The sequence below is a fragment of the Ambystoma mexicanum genome, chromosome 1p (assembly GCF_040938575.1).
Source record: "Ambystoma mexicanum isolate Mex_15411 chromosome 1p, UKY_AmexF1_1, whole genome shotgun sequence".
In the NCBI taxonomy this organism is placed as follows: domain Eukaryota; kingdom Metazoa; phylum Chordata; class Amphibia; order Caudata; family Ambystomatidae; genus Ambystoma; species Ambystoma mexicanum.
In genome coordinates this window covers 639261939-639280649 of record NC_090921.1, presented here as the reverse complement: position 1 = coordinate 639280649, position 18711 = coordinate 639261939, and the positions used below count along the sequence as shown (strand labels likewise).

Sequence of the window (18711 nt, the reverse complement as noted above, 5' to 3'; positions counted from 1 at the left end):
GTGGCACATGGGGCAGAGCGCTCACTTTGACATCAGTGTGGAGCCCGCTAATCCAGGTCCGAATACCGGCGGCGAGGGGGCCAAGAGGAGCTGGGGTAGGGCGGGAAGAAGCGGCGGGGGGGGGGGGTTTGCAAGGAGGAAGGCTTACAGGTGGGGAAGGGGGCACACCGCGGCGAGGGGAAGGCATGACCCAGCTGCAGTAGGCTAGAATATTCATAACCCTAATTTAAGCACCAGATCAGGGCGGGCGGCAAAGTCACGGATGAGGGGGAGGTGCGGTAAGGAAGGTGCATGATAGGATAGGGACTCATAAGCAGGAATATGGAGTTTTCGAGGATGCCTAGCGGTTGTGCGCCGGGCCACGTGTAAGGAAATGGGGGTTATGGTTTATCTGATATTTTCTTTTCTTGGCTGCCGCGCCACCTGCTCTAACTGCCATTAACGTAGGGTGGATACTGGAAAGGTTTGCCGCTGGGCACAGGTGGGGCAAGTTAGCTTATATTCCTGAGGTCCACAACCTTGTGCGGCAGTCACTGTTGATTTGTTTTATGTATGTCCATGAAGCGATTGTTTTGTTAGGAGAAAAGTGACCAGGCAGCAGCCTGTCGCCTCAGACCTCTTGGTCATTGCAATTCAATGGGTTTACGATTTCACCTTTGCGGGCTTGCTGCCAAGCTGCCAGGTATTATGGCTGAACAATACAGTTCAGGCAGGCGGGTCTTCTTACTGGTCGGCTGGTGGGATGAAACAAGGATGGTGTTAGGGGCTCATAAAGGGAGTTGCATACTGTATTTGACACTACTTTGCCAGACAAAATTGGGAGCGGAATGGTTTTGGTCACTGCAAAGCAGTGGCAATCCCTACACGGTCGGGTGACCTGGCCTCTGGGGAGGCTCCTGCGCCCCGGGTTTTGTGAGGTCACTAATTTTAATTTCACATATTCTCATTGGATAAGGTTGTGGCTTGCTGTAAATGTGTAATATGGGCCACTTTGAACATTAGTTCCAGGGCCTCTTTTGGTTCCAAGTCCACCAGTGTTCACAGTATATAGTCAATGTGTGTTGTGTATTAAGATATAATACTACTCTTTAGAGCGGAAAGTGGTTGAACAGCATTATGGGAGCAGTAGTTTCCTGGTGGCTACTTCCTATTGCTGGAATAAAAGGGCGGCAGAGAAGGACAGGTCACGGGAACAGTGAGAAAGCATGCCTTCAATTCATGCAGACATGCGGCAGATCGGGCCCATGGTAAAGGAGTACTGGGGGGGGTGTCTGCATGTAGCACGATCACAAATTGATCAGGCCTTCATGCATCAATGGCATAATTGATTGAGCCTGCAGACAGAAGTACGTTCGTCTAGGCATATGTTCAGGAGAGTGTGCCTGAATGGCCGGTGGCGAACTACAATACTATAGGTTGAATGTATTACACGCTTTAAACAGTGGACGACACTACACTAGATTGTGCCTGCGTGGCAGGAAGAGAGAGGTATGACATTAGGCAGGGTTTTGGTGAGTTTCTAACCATGTGAGGTCAATGAAGGGAGTGGTAATTCGGGTAACGGTCAACTAAGGGAGGGGTAATTCGGGGTATGGTTACAAGTGGTACGCTGGGCAAGGTAAGAACGCACGGCGGGGGGGGCAAGCCGGGGGCACGGAGCACCACACATTCGCTTCCAGTCCACTCACCCCGAGCAGAAAGCGGCTGGGGAATGGGGGTGCTCGGTCTGGGGAAACGGGGAGTAAGGGAGCCATAATATTAAGGGGTACAGATCCTGACACAGCGAAGTGGGGGGGCAAGGGCTAGGGCACAAATAACACTACCGAGCATGATCTGTTGTTGCCCCCCTCCCACCTCTCATTCCTCGCTAAACAAATAATCGCATGGGCGGTTCTCTGAAAGGCAGGGGGATGATTCTGGATTCGCCATCCCCTCATCACTTTAAAAGTACCAGGGTATTTTGAAGGGGACGGGACCCACCTGTCCGAGGTGGGCACTGCTTTGACGTCATTAGAATGGATGACGGCACTTCAAAAATGCGGGATGTGTATGAGAGGCCCGAGTGGGGTGGGGCACCTCCCAGGATGCCAGCCATTAAAATACAGGGAGTGCCCTGTGGAAGCAAGCTGGGGTGGGGGGAACTCTCTGCCGCCGGCAGCCAGCAGAGAGTCTTGGAGGAATCACAGGCCAATCCCTGAAACAAAGCACTGCTAGCAGACCCACAGGGGAACGAGCAGCCAAGAGTTTAGATGCACGGCGCCCCAAGAGCAATAGGCTTGGGGGAGGCCCTGGGGAAAAAGGGGAGGGATGTAGGGGACTTGGGAGGCAATTCCAAGACCCAAATTGCGGGGGGGGAGGGAACGAACCACAAACTAAAAAGAGGGCAGCAAGTGAAGCTGGTTGGAGGGGAACAAGAGGAGAATACGGGGGGGTATGCTACCGGGACCAAAAATTACAGCAGGGGTAAGTCGTCACGAAGGGGGAGGGGCAAGAGGGGGGAGCTGGAGGAAGAAAGGTAGGAGCATCGGGGGCGGGGGGAGCTCGGACAAGGAGGGCCAGCAAGGACAGGAAAGAGGGGGCCTGGCGGGGCGCAGCATAGGGGACCGGGGGAATGGGGGAGACAGTTGGGAAAGGAAGACAGTACGAGGGACAGGGAATCAGGAAGAGATATGACACCAGCCAGGGGGGGGAGGACACCTGCTAAGGCTGCAGTTGGAGGGGGGGGGCGCCTTGAGTGAGAGGGAATTGCGATGTTTCTGGGGGGCTCGGGGACACAGCAGGGAGACCTGGGGGGGGGGTTGGCATAGCGGGGGTAGGACTAGGATGCCTATAACCGGAACAACGCGAAGGCGTAGGGGGGGGCTGAGCAGAGTTTGGCAAGAAAAGGTTAGATGGACGTCGCAAGCGACGGCCAACTAGGCAGGCAGAAAGTGGGGGCCGGCATCGGAGGGCGGTGCCGGCCGCCCAAATACGGATACGTAAATAAATTGTAAGGGCACTTGTGGTGGTGCCGGTATAGGAAAATGTAAGGGCACTTGTGGTGGTGCCGGTATAGGAAATTGTAAGGGCACTAGTATGGTGCCGGTATAGGAAATTGTAAGGGCACTTGTATGGTGCCGGTATAGGAACCTGAACATTAGCGAGGCACCGCGTGGCTGCCGGTTTTAGCTAGAGCCCGTAGGACACGGGGCAAGTGTGCGGGGGGTCAGGCACCCGCTACAAGACCTAGCAAGGGGCAGGGTGAAATGGGGGGCACAAATAATTGACTGCAACTACGGCCGGGGTAGAGAGAGGGGGATAGCCAGGGCCGGGCTCAATCCGAGGCGTCCACCGGACGAGTACGATTGGGGGGGGGGGGGAGCCCTAGGTAACCGCACTCGGAATAGTGTATCGGTGACGGTGAATTACGGATCGCCTGTAAGATAACTCCAAGACTTTATGCAAATAAAGCTGCTGAGGCATGTTAACCTTCCAACCCAAACTGGTGTCGTGTCAATTTTCTACTGCTTGCATGGTATGACTGATTAGGAGTAGAGGGGGGGGGTAAGAAAGGGACGGATAAAGGGGGGGGGGAAGGCAAGGCGCTGAGTGCCCACGCTACGGCGGGCGAACGCGCCAGCGAAAGCAGGCATGGCGGGCGCCGCCCCTTAGTGGGGGCGGTACAGGCCGCCCTTCCCCTCCCCCCAGGCCTGTAAGGAAAATGCGCCGGGGGGGCGGATGATGACGAAAAGGGGACCCGCCCCCCCCCCCCCCCCCGGCAGGGCGCGAAAGCTTCAGGGGGCAGGGCGGGAAACCGGGGAGAAGCCGGGCATAAAAGCCCGTGCTGGTGTGAGCATTCACACATCCTCCCTCGGTTTCCCGTCTTGCCAGAGCTGCGTCGTTTTCCCACCCACCCTCCCGACAAAAAGTATGTGAATAATGTTCTTTTTTTTGTCTTACAGGTCGCCCAGCGGAGTTACATTGCGATCCCTTTACGAAGCACTGCTAGCAGACCCACAGGGGAACGAGCAGCCAAGAGTTTAGATGCACGGCGCCCCAAGAGCAATAGGCTTGGGGGAGGCCCTGGGGAAAAAGGGGAGGGATGTAGGGGACTTGGGAGGCAATTCCAAGACCCAAATTGCGGGGGGGGAGGGAACGAACCACAAACTAAAAAGAGGGCAGCAAGTGAAGCTGGTTGGAGGGGAACAAGAGGAGAATACGGGGGGGTATGCTACCGGGACCAAAAATTACAGCAGGGGTAAGTCGTCACGAAGGGGGAGGGGCAAGAGGGGGGAGCTGGAGGAAGAAAGGTAGGAGCATCGGGGGCGGGGGGAGCTCGGACAAGGAGGGCCAGCAAGGACAGGAAAGAGGGGGCCTGGCGGGGCGCAGCATAGGGGACCGGGGGAATGGGGGAGACAGTTGGGAAAGGAAGACAGTACGAGGGACAGGGAATCAGGAAGAGATATGACACCAGCCAGGGGGGGGGAGGACACCTGCTAAGGCTGCAGTTGGAGGGGGGGGGCGCCTTGAGTGAGAGGGAATTGCGATGTTTCTGGGGGGCTCGGGGACACAGCAGGGAGACCTGGGGGGGGTTTGGCATAGCGGGGGTAGGACTAGGATGCCTATAACCGGAACAACGCGAAGGCGTAGGGGGGGGCTGAGCAGAGTTTGGCAAGAAAAGGTTAGATGGACGTCGCAAGCGACGGCCAACTAGGCAGGCAGAAAGTGGGGGCCGGCATCGGAGGGCGGTGCCGGCCGCCCAAATACGGATACGTAAATAAATTGTAAGGGCACTTGTGGTGGTGCCGGTATAGGAAAATGTAAGGGCACTTGTGGTGGTGCCGGTATAGGAAATTGTAAGGGCACTAGTATGGTGCCGGTATCGGAAATTGTAAGGGCACTTGTATGGTGCCGGTATAGGAACCTGAACATTAGCGAGGCACCGCGTGGCTGCCGGTTTTAGCTAGAGCCCGTAGGACACGGGGCAAGTGTGCGGGGGGTCGGGCACCCGCTACAAGACCTAGCAAGGGGCAGGGTGAAATGGGGGGCACAAATAATTGACTGCAACTACGGCCGGGGTAGAGAGAGGGGGATAGCCAGGGCCGGGCTCAATCCGAGGCGTCCACCGGACGAGTACGATTGGGGGGGAGCCCTAGGTAACCGCACTCGGAATAGTGTATCGGTGACGGTGAATTACGGATCGCCTGTAAGATAACTCCAAGACTTTATGCAAATAAAGCTGCTGAGGCATGTTAACCTTCCAACCCAAACTGGTGTCGTGTCAATTTTCTACTGCTTGCATGGTATGACTGATTAGGAGTAGAGGGGGGGGGGTAAGAAAGGGACGGATAAAGGGGGGGGGGAAGGCAAGGCGCTGAGTGCCCACGCTATGGAAAATGGTTACAGTAATTAAAAGCTGGGAACATTGGTTATATAACGGAGATGGATACCACAAACGTTACGCATTTTATTCAGTTGTCTTTATCTTTTCATTCTTTAACTCGCCTTACTCTTTTCTAACCCCCCTGCTTTTCTCCATTTTGCCTTGTTTCTCTCTCCTTTGAGCTTCTTTTCAGTTGTCTTTTCCTCGTTTCTATCTCCTTTTTCTACATTCTAGTGTCATTTTCTCTGTCAATTTTAACGTCTTCCAATGTATTTGTTTTTCTTGTCCTGTGCTGTTTTCTTTGTACATTTGGTTTGGTAATGACTAGGTCCCATGGAACCGCTTCATTGCTCCGGAAAAAGCACAATGATGATGAAGGAAGTCACGTGAAGAAGAGTGGGCGGGCCGTTGCTAGGGTCCGTTTCTCCGATGGGAACTAGTCCCTACCTAGGTTCAATCGGAGAAACGGACCTTAGCAACGCTTCCCCACGGTAATCACGTGGGCTGCACGTTCGGATGTCCCAGGGAAGTCACATGCTTCAAGTTGTGCACTTCATCAGCAGCTTGTAGTCTTTGCAAGGTGTGGGCAGCATGAGAAGTAACCGCTGGCAGACTCTTAGCCGATAGGGGAAGGTCTCGGCATCCCCGTGCAGAGCTATACTGCGCAGGAGTAGGGCGCAATAAGAGTCCCAACCAGAAAGCTGCTTCCGAGTTTGCCGGATAAGAGATTATATAGCCTGCTGTGCCGGTGAGTTCCCTTCTGTGATGTATGGCTTGCCGTTCTCTGCCGACTTGCTGAGTTTGGAATATGCAAACACGGAATGCATATTTCAAACGCAGCATGTGACATGCTCTGGAGTCACACACCCCAGTCCCTCATTCTTTGTGCTGACAGCCTTTCAAGTGGGGCAATGGCTAACTTAACAAGCCATTGTTTTTACGCAGTATGTGCTTAACATTTCAGTGTTAAGAACTGAACATGGGGGGATTTGTATTCACCAAGCCAGCTCAAGTACCAGTTAGCTGACCAAACCTATTCATTTTTCAAAGAGAATTAACTTGCCACACAGAAAAGTTTTTTAAACTATTTTTTCTTTATTTTTATGTCCCTTTATTTGACACACCAACACGTTTTTAAAATATTACTCTTTAGTTGCCTATGGCGCATACCTACGAAAGTTAACTGTCATTTTTTTACTTAAGTATTCTAGCGGTTGCTTTGGAACATGGACTAAATGCATCTGCTCAGCATCAAAGGTCTTTCTGAACAAGCCAACGGTCAGATAGCACAGTGAGTAGAGTGCTCACTTTGACATCCATGCTGAGCCTGCCAATGTAGGTCTGAATCCCTGCAGGGCCAAATTTAGCCTTTCATCCTTCCGAGGTTGATAAATGAGCACCACTCTCTGCAGTGATAATAGGCAGCACTCTGATGCTTGAGGGTTCGTAGCACTATATACAAGCAAATTATTAACCACTGCCTAGCACACACACCAGATGGCACCTCAATGTGACTTGGCACCTTGAATAGGAAAGCAGAGTTTGTGTGTCGCCATGCAGACAGTAGTCCGTGGCAAATCAATGCAGTACTGTTTGCAGCAATGATTTGTGCGCTGCACAAGTCACCATCTTGTTGGTTAATGGCATCTATGTGGTGCTCCCTTATGTAACAGCACATATACCTGTTTTGTCTGATGTGCCCAATGTCCATACAATAGCACACTGGAATCTTTTGTGTATGTGGCTCTGACGAACATGCCATACTGTGCCCAAACTTAAGCAATCAAAGAAATTGCCTCAAATTGTACATCCACAGGGCCAAACGCCCTGTCTACCCTGCTACACCACGATTTTCACTAGCTGAAGGCCAGCTCTAATAAGAGTTGATGATGCCAGCTCTTTTATAGCATAGGCCGGCTCTTTTTTTGCCGAAATAACCCCTGAGGCCTGCATAATAGTGAGGAGGTAGTGGCTGAGGAATTGTGGACCCTTTACTATGCTTTAGTAGCCAGTTTCATTTAAAACGCTTCATCAGCTTATTACTAGTCAGGCTAAGGTTAGTAAGAGGTACAATCCTTTCTGTGTAGGCTTTCTGTGCGTTGTTTATTGGGTCTCTCTTGTGCGGCGCGGTGTCCTGTTTGTAGATATAGTTCCCTAAAGATGTTTCTGTTTTGGCGTTGAGCATGCTCACACTGAGACCCAGCCCTTTCTCATCTAAAAATCTTCAGCAGCAAAAGAGCCCTTGTACCCCATTTGAGTGGCTGATGATGTGGCCATTTTATACTTGCATCCAAAAACTTAAGTTGTCCAAATGAGCATGTATGGTTCATGGTTACAAACGTTTTAATGTTAGGTTGAGCATTGTGAACCATGATGTGAGCACCTAGCCATGCAACGGTTGTGAATTTAGAGACCCACACATATAATCATTTTATCACAGAATTGTTTATCAAATGTAGAGCTCTCTGGTTACTGTTATAGTCTTGGAATTCTCTGTGATGTAATGCAAAGCATACAGGAATGCTCATTGGTGCTATTTGTCTCCTTTCTCACTCTGAGCGGTATTTTGAAAGAATACAATAAGAGTGTACCAGACGGTCCCTCTTGGAATGATAACCTTCTATCAGAAAATAATTCATATGGTTAGTCTAGTATTGCCCATAACACTGGGGTGGTACGAACAGAACACCTGCAACACGTGGTATGTGGGCCCTCACACTCCGGTAGGCAGGTCACTCCGCAATGTGCTAGTACGAACAGTTTGAAACTGCATTCAGGCAAAGCCTTCTCTAAGCGCAAGTGACGGAACAAACATTTACTTGGGCAGCAACAGCTGTGTTTTCACATTTGAATTATTCTGTAAAGTACTTCAATTACAATGTAAGGAAACCACCTTCATTTATAGAGCAATTATTTATTCATATTGAGGAAGGGTTTTGTCACTCGACAGAGGTGTAGTTTGGCAGTGATGTGTGCCAGTCGGGGAGGCGCATTCTGATGTTTTGCCCCGTGCACACAGACCGCATCATGGCCACGAGCTGATGAACACAGTCATTCCTCCGTTACCAAGCGAATTTGGTCTAAAGTATGTCTTAAAGCTATCTAAGTAGGGGTATTTCAGTGTATTTTGGGGATTCTTAATGTGCAAGAGGGTGTGTGTTTTTATTTATTTATTTTGTGCAGTGAGGCAGAGCACGGCATTTGTCTGTTCATAGGCGAAGTATACCAGTTTATGTTAATACACTGTTATTTTTTTGTTTCCTTGTGGGAAGGCTTTTTTTCCCTGCCCGCTGGAGAGGGGTATTTTTTGGGATTTGTACAGCAGAGAGAGACAGTATGTTTTGTGCAGAGGGACATACTTGACTCCTTATTCTGTGCAGTAAATTGGGTACGAATTTCCAGCGTACAGTTTACAGATGGTGGGTAGATTTTCAAGATAAAAAAACTGGGATGGTCACAAAGATAAAAGGACTACCAAGGTGGACACTCAAAACACCCCATTACATAGTATTTCTAAGATTGGACTGCTATCCTCCATATAAAATGTGCAGATATATAATGTAAGTATGTTATTGTGGGGCCGGCTGTGGGCACACGGCTCAACTCACAGGTGCTGGGGGTGCCAGTACCTTTGTGGGTTTGCCAGGGACACCTGGACTTAAGGTTGTTGCAGGGCGGGACCCTAATAGGGCATGGGGGCACCATGGAGGCCGGGAGCATCCTAGATGGAGGGTAACTGGGGTGGACCCAGGGCACCAGGCTGATGCATGGGTGTCGGGGCAGTCCAGCAGGGACCTGCAGGACTGTGATCACACGTGTGGGCCTGCAGGCCCGAAACGACAGTAAGCAATTCCATTGTTGGGGGCTGCAGCCGTTCTGAGCCATGTGCATGCAGGGGCTCATTTTATTAGGTCATGCCATGACAGTCATGGCTCATCTCAAATGGGCAATACACTTGGGAGGGTCACAAATAACATATGTCATTAAGAAGGAGCTTTTGCTGTGATTGCTCCAATTAATATTACAGGTCTTACTATGCATTAGTTTTGTAACAACCCTTCACTCAAGACTCCATCTACTTTACATTTCTCAGAGATTTGCCGTGTGAAGTGTGGGATTGATGATATTTTTCCTGTGTAGACAGAGGGACATGTTTCGGAATAGATTTAATAGGTCTCACAAACTGTATACCCACCGGCAGTCTGAGATTTGAACTAGGACTCAAGTCCTTAAGCTGTATGGCTAACTGGAAACTAACCACCCTATACAGGGAGATAATCATAGGAAAAGAAACCAGTCTGTACAGTGACATGAGAAGGCATATGATAAGCTGCAAATCAGATACCCTCTCGGCCGTAAGGGAAAATGTAATTAAAGCACTTGCTAAAACTGAACTTGACATAGAAACATTGGTCACAAACCCACTCAAAGTCAAAAAAGAACTTTAAATCTTAGACTGGATAGAGACAATAGAAAAAGTAAGAAAGGTTCCAGTAGCAAACCCATTTCTAAGGGGAGTAAAGAAACTTGGGTGTCTCTCAAAATATTTGATATCTGCAGACAGGAAACTTTGCACAAATATTCTCAGAATGAGACTAAATTCAGTTTGTTGTGGGGAAGTGCTGAAGAAACGAAATCGGGGACATGGGGCCAAGAGGTTATGCTCGATCTGTATGAATCCAGCCAAACAGACACTAAGGCACCTGCTAATGGACTGCGAAGGTTAATGGCTATACCGTCTCGGACTCTTTAGAAATTTTATACGAAAAGAAAATGACATCACTTCAGAATTTCTATGGGACAGAATCACTTCAGGCTCAAACGTTATGCTCACTGCAGCCGCAATTCAGGTGCTAACAAATTGTGAAATTGATGTTGAGAGAGACCGCGTTGTGAATGGAAAATTGGGATCAATCTGACCAGAGAATATCTGGTACCAGTAAAAGGGCTGGAGAGCAAAGCGGGACTGGAAAGACAAGCACTCTTGTTGAGCGAATTTACTGGCTGGAACATTTTAATGGCCAATTTGGGCTGGATGAATTGTATATTTTAATTTATATAAATTTGTTTTGGTTTGTTTTGTAAGGACTCATTGAGCCATAAACAAACAAAAAAATTAATTACTTTTTTTTTTTATGGTTCTGTACAAGTGGTGGATTTTCACTGTACAGAGGGCAGATTTCTTATGGTTTTTTGCAGAGAGGCGAATTGCGGTACACCATGTTACATTTTGGTTTTGCGGTCTGTGATGAGCAGTCTCCACGGGACTAGGAACAGGTTTGGAAGTTGAAATGTAGAAGTGTAGCTTCTGTGTGGGGCTTTGTAAACTGGGCATATGGTGTTTATAAAGGAGGGTCAGGATGGTACTTGTAGAGGAGAATGCTAGCTACCCCCAACAAAGGGGCATGTGGCTTTGTAGGGGTGGTTTGAGAGGTGTCAGAGTTTAGGAATCGGATTTGAGGAACGGCAACTGGATAGAGCTTTGTAGTGAAGGGGTCAGTAGAGGGGTATACATGACCCCGTGTTAGAGATGTTATGGAAGGTGCAATGGAAGAGGGGGTAGAATGGATCTAGTCATTGCTTTTCGATGGTGCTTTGCAGTGAATATATCAGGATTGTACTTTGTTAGAGGTAATTTGGATGATAGAGAAGGCATCACTTTTGGATCTTTGCAGAACAGTTTCAGATGGTGCTTTGCAGAGAGGGCACCTATATTGGACCTTGTCTTAGTGTCTTTGGATGGGGCTTTGCAGGGTGGGGGCAGGATTGGACATGTGTATAGGTGTCCTGGGTGGTGCTTTTCAGAAGACACCAGGATCTGACCTTTTCAGAGGCTTTTTGTGTGGGGCTTTGTAGAGGAGCCTCCGGATAGAACTATGCGGATAGGTTTGGTATGGGGTTTTATAAAGTGTGGCCAGTTTGTGCCTTGACAGAGGGGTTTTGGATGTCACTTTGGAGAAGGGTAATTAGACCTTGCAAAGCAAATGGCTTGGGCTGTTTAGAATCAGGGAGCTGGATATGCCCTTGTGAAGTTGGTCTAGATTCGGGTTTGTAAAAAGGGCATGGATAGGACCACCTAGAGGGATCAGGACTTGTTAAGGTGTAATGGGTGGGCCTCTGTTCTAGAGGTGCCTTTGTTGGGGAGAATTCTCATAAATGTGCTAATTTCCTTTACCTTTTGAGACCCACAGCCACTTCACTGGATTTCTAGGATTTCAATTTTTACCTGGAAAGAGTGTGAGCCTTTATTCCCACTCGTTCATGTATTTTGATGTGTTTTACTTTTGTGTTCTTTGGATATGTAGTTATAGGCAACCCCATAGGCATCATCTTTTTCGTGTCTCACACAGCACCTTCAGTGCAGTAGCACAGGGATGTCTTTCAGACTTCCCAAGGTTTAAATACCTTCTGTGGGACTGACTACTGTCTCCCAGTGAATGTAAAGTTAAATTGACTTTGATAGTGTGTGCTGGGCTAATGAATTTACACTAACTGCCTATAGAGCTATAGAGTGCTGGAGGGTTGCCTAGCAACCTCTGTGACTGAACACTCATGTAGCAGTCAAATGTTACCCTTTCCTCTTGAAATGGCTGGTGGCAGTGGTTTTAGAACTACCATGATACCATTATTTTTACCGACCGTGAACACCGGTAGCTAAAAATTGGGGCAGCCATGTTTTTCAATATGGCGCCCAAGACCCCTCTGTAAAAACAGACTCCTGTCATCTATTTTTTTAATTTATTTATTTTATTTATATATATTTTTTTGCCGCTTCTTTTTGGAAAGGTCCTTCTAGTGTTTCTTTGCGTGCCAAACCAGGTTTGGTCCCTTTGTTCGTTGGCCTTTGGCGTGCTTCAGTGCTGAAGCCCCGCTCTGGCGCCTGAGTGTCTGGGGTGGACAAGATGTGAGGGAGGTGCCCGAAACTCCCCGTGCTTAGTCTCCCAGGAGACCTCAATGCACTCTGGCATGATTGGCTGGCTGACTGTCCTGCAAGGACAGCCACCCTGCTGGGTGACTGACAGCTAGGCTGGAATGAATGGGAGAAAACTGTTTAAAAGCAGGTCTCTGGGACTTGGAAGGCAGAGTCGACCACTGGAACGAAAGAACCGAAGACGAGCTGAAGGAAGACGACTGCTGCAACTCCTGGACCGTTGGTTTGCCCGGTGAAGCCCTGCTGCAGGTCCGAATCGCCTGAAACTCCCTCGACGGAGAAGCCCTTCAAGGACGACTTCTTCCCTTGAGCTGGTGGCAAGCCACCTGGAAACCATCTCCATACTGGTCAAAGTTTCTTCAGAGTGCTGTTGAAAACCGGATAGCCACTGAGAAGGATACCAGATTGTGGACTTTAAGGCACTCGCGCCTTAAACGGACGTTTTTCCAAGCTTGTGGATCCTTCCCCGTGCAGTGCAGGAACCCCCCAATGTCCTCCTTCTTGTCCTCACGACTGAAGCTCAGAAACGGCAAGATCTGCAGGAACTGCCAGGAACAATTGCCTCAGCTACAGCTTTTCTTGATTTAAAAGGTACTGTGCAAATGCGGTTGAGAAATCCTCTCTGCCGCAGTGAAACTTTCCCAACTTTGGAGTCTTGTTCGCTCCTAATCCGACATATAAACTCTTTTTCTTGCAAACTACTTCTAAAACATTGGCAAATACTTAACCGTTTATTACCAGAACTGTGCTATCCTATCCAAGGCACTGATCCATTGACTTTGGCCCAGGCCTCTTGAATTGAACTGCCTCTTGTAGTGAATTGAAACTATTTGCCCTGCCTAAGAACGTAATTGTGTTTGACTCTTATAACCTTTTGTCTTTTTACCCCCTTTTAAAGTTACTGAAGTGCCTTTTGCTCCCACTTCAGGGGAGCCTAACTTGTTCAGGAACCTATTGGTGTATTATTGTAGTGTATTATAGTGTGATATTGAGCTGCTTCTTGCTAGTGGAATGTTTTCCAACTAAATGTGTAATTAAATGTATTTTGTTTTACCAAGAAACCTTGAGTAAGTGTTTGTTTGAACTACTGTGATTGCAAGTCTTTTGTAACATCCTGTACTGCTCACATCCCTCTTGAGATACATCTGGCTGCTCAGCCACTGCTACCATATAACTGTGTAGTACAGGCTTGTTCCAAAGGTGAGATTGTGCTTGCACCTGTAGTGTTCCCAAAGGTTACTGCATGTAATTCTGTCTAACACTGGTGGCAAGTGGTGAGGATAAAGTATAATTATTACATTGAGAATGCTGCTCTTACCTTTGTTAAAATAAGCCCCAAGGCTAAGCACCACTAGAAAAGCAATTGTTTTTTATCATGCTTGATATGGATAACCACAGACAGGAGGCCCTAGAACAGTTGATCAACTAAGGTAAATGTGTTAAACTAGGAACCTCACTGTTGAAGGCAAAAAGAATGAATTGATAGAAAAGTTGTTGAGTTTCAAAGTCTGAGAAGTAGGTCTGCTATACCTACTACTACTGCAGCAAATGTGAAAAATGATGATGACAATGATAATGTTTCACAGTCCAACTCAAATGTTATTGATGAGGCAGATGAGTCTCAAGATGTAGGCCCTACTGCACCTCTACCTGCTCTCAGGCCTTACCCTTTAGCCAGAGGGACCCTACCAGGTCCAGTACTGAGTCCAGAGTTTGTCTCTCTTGAGAAGACAAACTGAAAGTAAACATCAATAACTTAAACAAAGGGAAATGGAATTACAACATGCTCTTGAAATGAAGAAATTGTCTCTTGAGAATGGTTCTCTCCCAGAGTCTTCTAGTTCTTCCAGCCCTAAGAGGCCTCGTATGCCCACAGATGCAATAAGTATGTATGAGGTTAAGCTTGATATTTTGGATTAGTTGGCTGCTTTTGAATAGAACCATGGGATTCAGGAAATTACAGGGAATCAGCTGATTCCTTGGCTTTTGTCTAGCTACCCCAGGTTGCAACTGATGCTTTAATGGAGATGGGAGGGGGTAGGGGGGGAAATAGACAGGTTAGCTTATAAGTGTGAAACTAGCTTTGATAGCTAGGTTTCTGAAAACTCCTTCCCAGTATCTTTTGGAGGTTTAGAACCCTCAAAAAGCATGATGGTACCCCTTGTGTTACCTGGGTGTGTGAATGTTTGAAAAACTTAGATGGTTGGGTTAAGGGTTACAGAGTTAACACTTATGAAGGTATGAGAAATCTTATGTTGGAGTCTATCTATGATGCCTTCTCTTCTGAGCTGAGACAGCACTTGGCTGACTCTAAGGAAATTGATCAAAAGACGTTAGCAAAGGCTGCTCACTTGTGGGCAGCCAACAGGTCTTCTCACAAGGATTCTGGGGCTACTCGGAAGAAGGATGAGGGAAAGCGGCACAAGAAAGATAACAAAGAGAATTCCAATACCTCCAATCCAAAAGAGCCCCACAAACATAAGAAGGGTAAGCCCCCTGGGAAACTAAATCAGGCTAGTGAAATCTTTGGTGCTAAACCAGAGGGAGGTCAGACCAAACCCCCATTCATAAAAACATTTGGAAAATGTTATGCTTGTGTGTCAACTGACCATGTGAAAGGGGATCCCAGATGTAAGGGTAAAGCTTCAGGGATCCACACTTGTCTCCTTAGCCTTCTCCCCAGAGGACGAAGTACAAGTGGCAAGTGGAAACTTTCACCGACTGGCTGAGGAACCCATGACAGTCTCAGCCAGTGTTTCTTTAGTGTCCCTGGGTCTGTGGGAACAACAGAACTTAGATGTCTATAATTCTATCCCAGGCAATACTAAAGAGTATTACAAAGACTGTGTACTTGCGAATGGTCAGGAGACCCCTGCCATTAGAGACACTGAGGCCAGCATCACCGAAGAGGATGTTGCTAAGGCACCCAAATACCTCACTAAGCTTGCTGGGGGCTCTGTCCAAATGCTTCCACAGTTACCAGCACTCATCCAGTGCAAGATACCTGTTAGTGTGCAGAGTGAAGTACCTGGGAGAGTCCTGTTGGGCAAAAACTGTTTGGAGTTGTATCAAGTACCCCCATGCCTCCCAGCAAAAGGAAACGAGAGCGGACAAGGAAGGCCAGAGAAAGAACCTAAAGAAGCTCTCTAGGGCAAATTATAGATGAAACTCTAACCCCCAGTCTAGAGGACTTACTGACTGCTATCTCAAAGAAAAAAGAGGAAAATGGGGAAACCTAAAACCTCAAGAAAGAAGCCAGTCGGCACTCCTGTGCTACCTACATGTCATGATTCTTGCCCCTCATGTCCCCAGCCCTCCAAGATGGCAGGCTGGAGCCAGGCCACGATCACCTACATAGCCCTCAAGGGCCTCTCCATCCCTCCAAAGACCCACTTGGAGTCAGACTTGGTGCTTGTGGCACAAAACTCACTCACTCCCTTAGGATGACATTGGGGATTGGACTTATAGTGCATTGATGGGGGGGAAAGATGGATACCCTCACATATTTTGGTTCCCAGAACTGCATGTGCAGTCTAGTCTTTTGGGTGTGGTTCAGCCCAGAGACACCTGGGATATCCAGAGACCATTTAAGCCATGCCCAGTCTGAGAAACATGCTTTGCGTTTTCTGCACCTGCAGCGTGACACTCACCGTGTTTGATCGGTCTCCAGTAGGCCTGTATCTTTCTTCGGCGCTCAGCTCCTGCAAGAACACCGCTAGGAACAGCCTTACCTTGCAGCGCTTCTGCCCATCATTCATCACTCCTTCTGTTCTGCGGGCATCTTCGGCGGTGACATTCCCATCCCGGCACGCCGCTTCCTAAGGAAAAGGGAAAAGAACAAAAAAAGGCATTAGTAAGCATTCAGCAAATGTTTGCTTATTTTTAAAGACTGTACGAGCTTCAAACGCTTACCTGAATCCCAGCTGCTCTAGGGGAACTCTGTCTCCGGAATTTCTCATCCATCTGCAAGATGGAAAAGACACTCCAGGTTAGCGTGGAAACATCTAGAGGCGCTGCATACCACACTTACTCACTGCATTTCTTCTTCATAACCGGCATCCACGCTGAAAACGTCGCGGCACCTAAAAGACACAGAAAAAGAACTCGGTTCAATACAAATACGAAAGGGTTGCATCGCGCTCTCATTCACCTTCAGCGCTACTCATCTCAGCAGCACGTCGCCATCCCCGGACACCGGCCTTCATCGAAGGAAGAGAACTGTTCAAAAGACTCATTATACTTAACTGTTGGACTCTTGCCAGTGAAGTAACTAGGCAGCAACGAGCCCACATCAATCAACGCGCCCCTGCGCTGAAAGCAGGATGGAGAGCACACTTTCCAAGAAAACAAGGTGAGCTGTGGATCAAAGGGAAGGGTTGGACCCCGGGGAAGAAGGGGTTCAAGCACACAGAGACAATAGGGATTTAAACTCTACCAATCCTGTGTTTCAGGCCCAGTGTCCAGTCGAGTAGACTCCAGGGAAGTGTTTGCGGTCGTAAGAGGTCAGAACAGGCTGAGTGACATCCCCGTGGATACCAGGCGAGCGTGTTACTACAAGGACATCACTGAGAGAACTGTCCAAAGTCATACCTGTGACTCCTCCACCAGCTGAGGCCGAGTGTGAGGAACAACCTGGTATGATTGACAGCTGCTAAGGAATCAGAGCCGGAAGAGGACCTTGCCCCTGTTGGAGATCTGGATCCTGCAGACCATTCTGAGCTGCATTCTTTACTTGTAGAAGGTAGACCCTGTAGGGCAGACTTCAGCAGAGGTCAAAGAGAGTGTCCTACTCTTGAAGGTCTTCACCAACAAGCAACTTCCCAGCTGGAAGGGCAAGAGCCAGGGAAGCATAGGTTCTACTGGGAAGATGGCCTCTTCTACAGTGAACCAACTGAGTCTATCCCAGGGGACTACAGATTACTTGTAGTACCCCTAGAGAGCAGACAGCAGTTCCTACAGTTAGCCCATGAGATTCCTGTGGCTGGTCACTTGAGTTTCAAGAAGACCAAGGAAATACTTTCTCTGTATTTCTAGTGGCCTAAATTGGGGTCTGAAGTAGATAAATTCTGTTGGAGCTGTCACATTTGTCAGGCATCTGGCGAGAGTGGAGCCAAGAATGTGGCACCCTTGGTGCCTCTCCCAGTGGTGGGAGTCCCTTTTGAGAGGGTAGGAATCGACATTGTTGGTCCCTTAGACCCTCCAACCTCTTCAGGCAACCGGTTTCTCCTGGTTGTAGTAGACCATGCTACTGGGTACCCTGAAGCAATACCTATGAGGACTGTTACAGGTCAGGCTGTTGCTAAGGCCCTATTTGGTATTTTTGCCAGGGTTGGTTTTCCTAAGGAAGTCATCTCTGACAGGGGATCCAATTTTATGTCCCACTACATGCAGGCCATGTGGAAGAACTGTGGAGTGACTTACACGTTCTCAACTGCCTACCATCCACAGATCAATGGATTTGGTAGAGGGGGTTTAACGGGACAAAGAAGAGCATGATGGGTGCTTTAGAGGAACTCCTTAGAAGAAAGCGGGACCTTCTACTGCCATGCCTTCTATTTGCTTATAGAGAAGTCCCCCGGGAGGGAGTTGGGTTTAGTCCCTTTAAGCCTCTCTATGGCCATCCAGTTGGAGTTCCCTTGGCCCTAATTTTACGGGGGGTTGGACAGTGCTCCGTCCCCCAAGCCAGTGAGAGTCACTTAGTATGTGATAGGTCTCCAGAGGAGAATGTCACACATGACAGAAGCATCAGATAACTTAAAAACAGGTCAGGCTCTGGTGAAGCATTGGCATGACCAGAAGGCCAACATGGTTGAGTTTACTCAAGACCAGCAAGTTCTAGCTATGGTACCTACAAGGCAGAAGTCCTTACAGGACAAATCGATAGTACCCTTCAAGGTTGTGGGCAAACTTGGAGAGGTCAACTATCTGGTGGACTTGGGCAATACTAAGGGGGCTCCCAGAGTCTTTCACACCAACCGTCTAAAAGCTTATGTCTCAAGACCAGACCAGAAGTAGGAGCTTTGCTTCTAGCTTTAGCTCAAGAGGACCTCTACCTGACCTACTCGGGGGTCACCCTTTAGATGAGAAGATAGGAGTCCATCACTCTTCTAATCTGACACTGGAACAACAGGAGGAGTGCAAGTTTCTGTTAAATCAGTTTTCCTCCCTGTTTTCACTATCACCATGCTTGACCCCTTGGGGCCAGCATGATATTCTCACTTGTGACTGTTACCTGTTAAAAGCAGAGGTTACAGGATGTCAGAGCATGTAAGAACCCACACCTGCAACATTCCAAAGGATGGTTAATCAAGTTCTGAATGGGATGGAGGACTTCTGCATGGCATACTTGGATGACATTGCAGTGTTCAGCCCTACTTGGAAAGAACATGTTGACCACTTAGGATAAGTTTTGCAGGCT

General features: G+C 48.4%; 1 protein-coding gene across 1 annotated transcript in view; it reads left to right on the top strand.

Annotated features, from left to right (window-relative positions):
• Positions 1 to 5844: 5844 nt before the first annotated feature.
• The window catches only part of CTU1 (cytosolic thiouridylase subunit 1), a 204403-nt gene continuing 191536 nt past the window's right edge, over positions 5845 to 18711 (top strand). Inside the window, exon 1 of the mRNA XM_069649672.1 lies at positions 5845 to 6110. The gene's annotated coding sequence lies outside the window, so the exon portion shown is untranslated. The remainder of the gene's footprint in view (positions 6111 to 18711) is intronic.